The sequence below is a fragment of the Rutidosis leptorrhynchoides genome, chromosome 9 (genome assembly GCF_046630445.1).
Source record: "Rutidosis leptorrhynchoides isolate AG116_Rl617_1_P2 chromosome 9, CSIRO_AGI_Rlap_v1, whole genome shotgun sequence".
NCBI classification, from domain to species: Eukaryota; Viridiplantae; Streptophyta; class Magnoliopsida; order Asterales; family Asteraceae; genus Rutidosis; species Rutidosis leptorrhynchoides.
In genome coordinates, this window is record NC_092341.1 from 65,354,442 (window position 1) to 65,363,240 (window position 8,799).

Below are 8,799 nucleotides of genomic sequence, written 5' to 3' on the forward strand. Positions count from 1 at the left end.
TTTTTTTATCATAAAGTACATGAAAAATATATAGTATGTTCATTAGTGTTCATTAATAATGATCTAGCTTATGAGTCAATATTGTATTAACGTTTAAGTATTTCCTTATTTTTAATTATCATGTAAGTTATCTCGTTTACTCTTGAATCATGACTCGGCCTCGACAATAATAATAATAACAACAAATACAAAAGCATGTAAATACAAGCACATGTATCATTTATCATGTCATTGCAATAATATTTAAAACTTTTACATGTGTCATGTAGATAATTAAAGGGTGTTGATATATCCACCTTCATTTTTACTTCTTCCACCATAATTGTGAATTAATATGTTGTACTGTACAACATATTAGTGTATAATTATGGTGGAAGAAGTAAAAATGAAGGTGGATATATCAATCCCCATAATTAAATATATTTCTTAACTTTTGTAAGCGTAGAAATAAAATGGTGACAATTGATTGTGATTAACCAACACTATAAGATGATCAAATAACCACACTACAAATCTATATGTATCGATCTCTTAAGTTTGCAATACCATAATTATATGAACGTGAATAGAGTGCTACTTGATTATATCATGATTATTTTTTATCTAAGATTATCCAAAATGTTTTACTCGTTAAGTTTCCAGGTGAAAAATTTCGTAAAGATATCATAAGGGGGATGATTCTAACACATCATTTTTTGATCCTCACACACCTATTTTAACCTTTTACTCTTCTAATAATACTCCATTTCTTTAAATTGGTGTGTGATGATCAAAAAAGTGTGTGTGAGAATCATCCCCCATATCATAAGGCTAAACACCAGGTCATATTATAGTGATTAAGGAAGTGGTTAAGTGGTTTACAAATCCACTCTCACGATAACCTTCACAAAATATTCATATTGTAATAACTCTATCCCATATCGGTTTGTGAAATAAATATTGGTCACTTATAAGTATAAATTTGTGTCTAACTAATATCTCATGGATGGTTTTAGTTGTTAACTTGAAAATACTCGATTAATCACTCGAGTTGTGACGGGAACTCGACTTGTGCATGTTTTGGAGTCGATTTGCTGATCGTTTCACATATGAAATAAAGAATATTAAATTATAGCCATTAAAATATTCTATAATTCTATCTCTTACTATATAAACACGCAGTCGTTGACTAACACAAATTTCACCTTTTAGATTACATGTACAAAGCTGACTTTGTTGTCTCCCTAATTAGTAGTATTAATAAGAGCATTTAACAAAGCCGAAATTATTGGATATTGTTGTTGTAGTTGGTATTAAACAAGAACTTTTTTAATTCGATATTATCTTTGGTGCATATGTTAAGTGTTTTAAAGCAAGCTTGAAGTAAAATTATAAAATAAGTTAACCATTTTCAATAGGTGAATGGTTACTGTCATTTCCTAAATCTCCGGCAGATCTTGAATTCGAGTCTCAATTGGAGATTTTTCTAATGCAATTTGCTTTGTAATTAATTCTGGAGTCGGATTTTCTCACAACGGGTGTAGAAAATAGCATGACTTGTGACTTCCTGAATTTAATCGGGTGGGTGACTAATGGCCACCGTCAGTGACATTATTAATAGAGCTATTAAATAAAACAAATATATACAAGTATAAAATAAGTTGCGGATATATAGGTTCTCTAAACAATAATGATTTAATCTACTCATGTAAAAAAATTACAGTAGAACTTTATTTTATACAACATAACATTGTATAGTTTTCATATAGTATTAACGAGGTAACGGTCCATGTTAGGACGGAAAAAACCATTTTGAATAAAAACATTAAATAATATATATATTGTTATGATATATGGAGTAAAAGTCAAATATGGATGATAATTCTGTTTACATACGCATGCAGAGGAATAGTTATTTTTTTTTTGAAAAGCAAAAGTATTATTATTATTAACCAGATTATAACAATACAATACATGTCCCTATACTCTTCTATACAATGATGTTAACAGTCGAAACAATCGGAAAAAGATTGGATTTAAAACATAGAAAGTTAATCGGAAGTGCCGTAGGCTAAATAACCTGATGAGGGATGAACTTGTGAAACACAAGCGGGGCAGGAAGAGACAGCCGTGCCGATCAAGCGGCGACAAAGATGACGAACAACCTGCCCATTTAATCTAACCCACATAGGCCAAATAAGACAAACGATCACTATCTGATTATTAAAATGCCGTATTAACCGACACCCGATCGATTTGGAGGAGGTGCCACGTAGAAAGATGGGTTGAGGAGCCATTGATGCCATGCGATTGATTTTTTTTTTCTCGAACGGTTTGAGATCCAACTAAAACTTTGAGTTTGGATCTCGGAAATTATCATTGCAGGATTCCAGATTTTTCCTGAAAAAACTTTTAAATTTCTATGTTTCCATAAGATGTAGCACGTAATCCATTTAGTAGCTTGCCATAAGGATTGCCCAGTGGAGTTATGCGAGAAGCCCTGGTCGGAGATGATGGCCTCATTGATATTAGAAATTGTATAGCTATTTTGATTCCACCAGCCGAGTAATTGCATCCAAATTGAAGCCACTTTTTGACAATTTATCAACGCATGGTCAACGGTTTCGATATGTTGGTCGCATAGTGGACATAAGATGGTGTGAAGGTCAGTCCCTTTCTTATCTAGTTCATACCTGACCGGGATTTTTAATTGGATGACCCTCCATGAGAATATGAAGACCTTTTGTGGGACGTATTTGTTGCGGGGTAATGAAAGATTTCTTGAATTGATGCCATATTTTAGTGTATTGATTAGGTTTGACATCGTTGATGTAGTGAAAATGCCGGATGCGTCAAGGGAAAATTTCCATGAATCAGGGCGATCTGAGGTGCTTACTGTTGATAATAGATTATTGAGTTCCGTAAGTTCGTTCGTTGCACGACCACTAGGAGCCCGAGACCAATCCCAATTTCCAATCGAATTGGAATGAACGTTTAGAATTCTATCGGCAACAGTTGCTTCTTTATGAGATTCTAACATGTAGAGTCTATGGAATACTGATTTTAAATTCTCTGATCCGATCCATATGTCATGCCAAAAGCTAATCGATGTACCATTGCCAATGCGTTTTGAGATTGAGGAAGTGAAAGATGTTCCTAAGTTGTCTGCGACTTTTCCTGCTTTAATAATCTCTTTCCAAATGGTACGACCTGAAATGTTCCTGCATAAAATGTTAGAATCTAACCCCCCCCCCGGCCCATATATACTTTTGATTATTTTTACCCATAGTGCATTATCTTCATTTTTAAAGCGCCACCACCATTTACACAAAAGTGCTATGTTTTTAGCAAACAAAGAACCCACGTTTAAACCTCCACTTTCATATGGTAAAATTATTTGATCCCATTTAATCCAGTTAATTTTATTATCATTTGAAGAACCACCCCAAAAGAATTTCCGTCTTTTAGATTCGAGGACCTTAAGGGTAGCGGAAGGTGCATGAAATAGGGAGAAGTAATATAATGGGATACTACTTAGAATGGATTTGATGATCGTAAGGCGGCCCCCGAAAGAAATTGATTTGGCAGCCCAATCCGTTAGTCTTCTGTCAAATTTTTCGATGATTGGTTGCCAAGAGGAGGCGTGGGAAGTGGGGACCCCAATAGGTAGGCCAAGATAAGTAAATGGAGTAGAACCCGCTGAGCAGTTAATGTAACTAGCCATTTGCTCTGTTTCGGCCGTAGATGTGCCGATACCATAGAGCTTGCTTTTGCGGAAATTAACTTTGAGTCCCGATATATTTTCAAAACATTTTAGGATTTTGGAGATAAATTTGGCGCTTCTTTTATTCCATTCGCCGAAGAAGATTGTGTCGTCCGCATATTGGAGATGTGTAATGATGAGGTTATCATGCCCAATTTTTACTCCTTGTAGAAGATCATTAGCTAATGCTCTTTTTACAAGTATGTTAAGACCTTCAGCGACAATAATGAATAGAAACGGTGATATGGGGTCACCTTGTCGAATTCCCCTTCCGGGCGTGAATTCTTTAGTGGGCGAACCATTGATTAGTACGGAGATAGATGAAGAAGAAAGACATGCACGAATGAAGCTAATCCATTTTAAACCGAAGCCCATGGATTGCATGGTTTTAAATAGAAAGTCCCATTCAATGCAATCGAATGCCTTTTCAAAGTCTACTTTAAAGATTAGTCCCTTACGTTTTTTACGCTTTAATTCGTCGATTAATTCATTTGCAATTAAGACACTATCAAGAATATTTCTTCCTTTGAGGAATGCGGTTTGTTCAGTACCAATAACTTTTTGGATGACCTTGGCAAGGCGGTTGGAAAGTATTTTGGTGAGGATTTTATAGTAGCTACCTATTAGGCAGATTGGGCGATATTCGTTTAAACCGATTGGATTAGGTTTTTTCGGGATTAAAGTGAAGAAAGATGCATTGCAGCCATTGGAGATTTCTGAGTTGACCCAGAACCAATCAAGGGCATTCATGAGGTCTTGTTTTATCAATTTCCAGTGTTTTTTAAAGAATTTCATATTAAAACCATCCGGGCCAGGGGCTTTGGAGCTGTCGCAGTTGCATATGGCTTCCCATACTTCATTTTCGTTAAATTTGGCTTCTAAGAGTTGGTTATCCATCGTGGTGATGTGGTCGAGATGTGAAACATTGTCAAAAGGGCATTCGTGACAGAGGTGTTTGGATTGGAAAACGTTATTGAAGTATGAGTATGCTTCTTGTTTTATTTGATTAGGATCTTCGGACCATCTACCGTTAATTGACAAACCATGGATATTATTTTTGCTCGTTCTTCTTTTAATATAATTGTGAAAATACTTTGAATTTTCATCACCCTCTAATGCCCATTTAATTCTGGATTTTTGTTTAAGCATATTAATTTTCTTCTTTTCTTTTACGATATGTTGCATTTTTTCATCAAGCCATTTTTGCTTTTCTGTTTCGGATAATGGTCTGGTTTCGGCGGTATGTTCCCAGTTATTACATTCGGTTAAGTGATCTCGGATTTGTGTATCTATGTTATCGAGTTGGTTACTATGTTTTTTAAGTTCCATTTTGACGTTCTTAAGTTTATTACGGAAAATGCAATCAGGTCTATTTCCGTTAGTTGGGATCGACCAAGCTCTTTCTATAACAGTGTCTGCATCTTTTAGGTCGAGCCATGTGTCAAACACACGTATGGGCTTCGGACCAGAATCGATGTGATTATTTCTTAGGATGATAGGGCAATGGTCAGAGAGGTCACGATCAAGGGTTTTGGATGATGTGTTGGGCCAGATAGTAAAGATACCGTCAGAGACAAGAAATCGGTCTAGCTTACTAAATTTCATTGTTTTTTCGCATATTCGTGTGAATCTTTTACCGCCTAAGGGGAGATCAATTAGTCCTGAGTTGTTAATGAAATTATTAAAGTTATCCGCCCAAAGTTGATTATATTCAGTATTCATACGTTCCGTTTTGTTTCTTACTTCGTTGAAGTCACCGAAGACAATGTATGGTATCGTAAGAGAGTTTGTGAGGGATGAGAGTTCTTTCCAGAGTCTTTGTTTTTTCGAGTTGATATGAGGGCCATAAACATTAATGAAAGCAATTTCAGAGTCATATCCCGCCCATGACCCTCTTATTGCTAAAAAGAATTCGCCTTCGATAGCATAGTTAACAGAGAGGATATTGGTATCCCAAATAGTTAAGATACCTCCGGAAGCACCAACCGAGTCCTTTTGGACGAATTTAAAATCGGAATTACCCCAGAATGATTCAATGGTGTTATCATGCGTTTGTCCACATTTAGTTTCTTGTAAACCTAATATTGTTGGTTTTTCTTTATTACAAATACGTTTAAGCCAGCTTATTTTACCCGTTTGCCCAATACCCCGAATATTTAGAGAAATCGTACACATGATAAAAAACTTACAAATAACGATGCGGCGGAAATTGGATTTATTGCTTATTACGACGGATCCCGATACGCTTCCCTACTTCGTTTGTGTCCATACTGTTGCTAGTGGTGGAGCATGTCTTGTTATTCTTTTTGTTACGTACCATGTCCATGTGAGACCCCTTCGAATAACCGGATGTGTTACCACCACCATTAGATGAGGGTTTGCATCGTTTAGCTAATTGTGTAATTCTGAGTTTTTGGCCACTTCTTGCAAGGTGTTTGAAATAGAGCATATTAGATCTAGGCCTTTTTATATCGGGAATGTGCGGTGTGTTTTTTGGGATAGGGATAGGGTAGGCGGTGGTATTGTTGATTTTCCTCTTTTTATTGATTGTATTTTCTTTAACAATTAAAGGTTCAAGGTTGAAAGGATCGGAGTTTGATTGACGCGTGTCGTTTGGGGCGGGCATAAAGTGTAATGGTGATTTAGATTGGAAGTTTTGAGGTGAGGTATCGATATTATTTTGCTGATCAGAGCCGAGGACTTTGTCATTTTCCAAGGTTTCACAAATTGGTGAATTAAGTTCAAGGTTTGTTGAATTACAGTAAGGGGTATTCGGTTCAATTGTGTCTGAGTTGGGCCTTGAATCCATTGGGCTAGGGTCATCGGTGGTGGGCTGGGAATTCTTATGGGATGTCGATACCACAGAATCATTACTTTGTGTTTTTGGTGTATTATTCTCAATGGGTTTTTGCGCTGAGTCATCGTTGGAGGGAGTTGGACTTTTGGTATTAATTTTAGGAGTGTTAAAATCGGGTATGGGGGGTGGTGAACTATTCTGTGGTGAGTCAGGTATTTTTTCTGAGTTACAATTTGTGGCTTCGATGTTGGAACTGGATAGGTTAGGTGTAGGAGTACAGGAGGTATCGTTGCAGTTGTTATAACCCGAAGTATTGGATGGTTGATGAGTTCGATTACAAGAGTTATTATCGAAAAGTAAAGTATCCAAACGTTTGGAGGAATTGGTTGCAGTTTGTTTTATGGGTGAATTAGTCACATTTGGTTGGACGGGTATGTGACAATTGCTATCAGTGATCTTTTCATCGTTACCTTCAACCCGATTTTCACAATCTAAGTGAGATTCTTCATCCGAGATATGACCATCCGAGAGACTTTCGTCATCCCAATTAGAAGTGTTATCGATATCACCAAAAGGGTTAAACATGGAAAAGTTTTGGACTTCGGAGATATAAACTCTAGCTTGATTGATGTCACCCGGATTAACAGATGCTTGGCCGTTTATAGGTGCAAAATTATTAGTTTTGATAATAACCGAGCCATGAGAGAGGTCTTGATTGTTTTCATTAGTTATAGAGCAATTAAATGTTTCAATCACCTCACCCCAATTTTTTGCAATGTCTATGAAAGTAGACTCAAGCCAACACGTAATAGGAACCCCAAGTATGTTAACATAAGCGAGTCTACCAGAGGTTTTATAGACTTCGGGGTCCCAGGGGTTAATGTCCTCAAGCCATTTCCATAGTGGGTGGTCCGAGTTGTTAATCAAATCAAGGGCCGGATCGGATTCCTCAAAAATAAGCATTAAATCATGTCCGCCTAAATATTTGATAGTGAACCCACTAAGATTTTCACTTTCGCAAATTTCACTAAAATATTCGAGGTATTCAAGGTCTTTGACCTTAGCAATTACCGCTTGACCGAGGATTTGAATAAGTTCATCGTTAGAATTTACCTTGATCGTAGGGGTAGAGTTGTTTGATGCCGGTTTGTTGAGGATCACGTCTTTGAATTTCCTTTCATCCACATGTGAAGAGAAGGCTGCATTAACCTTGTTTGTATGGCTAGAAGTCGAGTTGTTATTTTGTGCAGCTTGCTTCTTCTCTACTATATCATGTGCTTTGTAGACTTTAAGAAGGTTGTCTCCTGCTACGATGAGGCTAAGTCTCCTAGCAAGGGACTCCTTATGAAATTCCGGTACATCTAAGAACCTAACGAAACCGAATTTTCTTCCGCTTTTTAGTGTCTTCTTGGGAATGTAAACCTCGTGAATATTACCGTACTTTTTGAAAACATCCCAGAAGTCAATAGAACACCAATTTTCAGGAAAGTTATGGAAGAGATAGGATGTAATTCTAGATGAATCAATCGGTGTTGGCTTGTTCTTTGTTGCGGATTTGTGTGAATCTGAGTTAGAAGATCCGAAACGTTTGACGAGGTTAATTGCAGACTCTCTTTGTTTGAAATTATTATAGATCTGATTGTAGGAAGTGTTCAATTTAGTGGAATATGGGTTAGCCTGTGGTATAGATCGAGCCTGGTGGGATGGTTTTTGCAGGTTGATGTTTTTAGGGTTAGGGTTTTTGGGTGGTGATTGATTCTTATTACTGTCCACTTTGACCCAAACACCCTCGTTGATTGGGCGGTACTTGATGTGTTGGTTGCCAGTAACAAAATAAGCTTTCGGGTGGTTTAGGTTTTTTGAGGAATTAGGGGTGAAAGGGGAACAGGGGATGTGAGACATGGTGAGTGCAGGAGGAAGATAATAAAAACAAAAGAGTGCCCAGCCTACAGTATTGATATTTGATTTGAATATAGAGAAATCATGAAATCATGAGATTTTATAAAAACTGCAGAGGAATAGTTATTTGCATAGTAAAATTATGAATTATTGATTACTATTTCACCTACTCTATAATTGAAGATGAAAACGAGTAATGTACAGTTAAGTTTTAGTATTATAAATACTCACTCAATTGTAAGGATATGTACATCATTCTTGAATAAAAATTTAATCTCTTCTTCCCTACTACTAAATTATAACACGTTATAAACTCCTAAATTATAACACGTTATCAGCACGAAGTGCTCCGTATAATCAA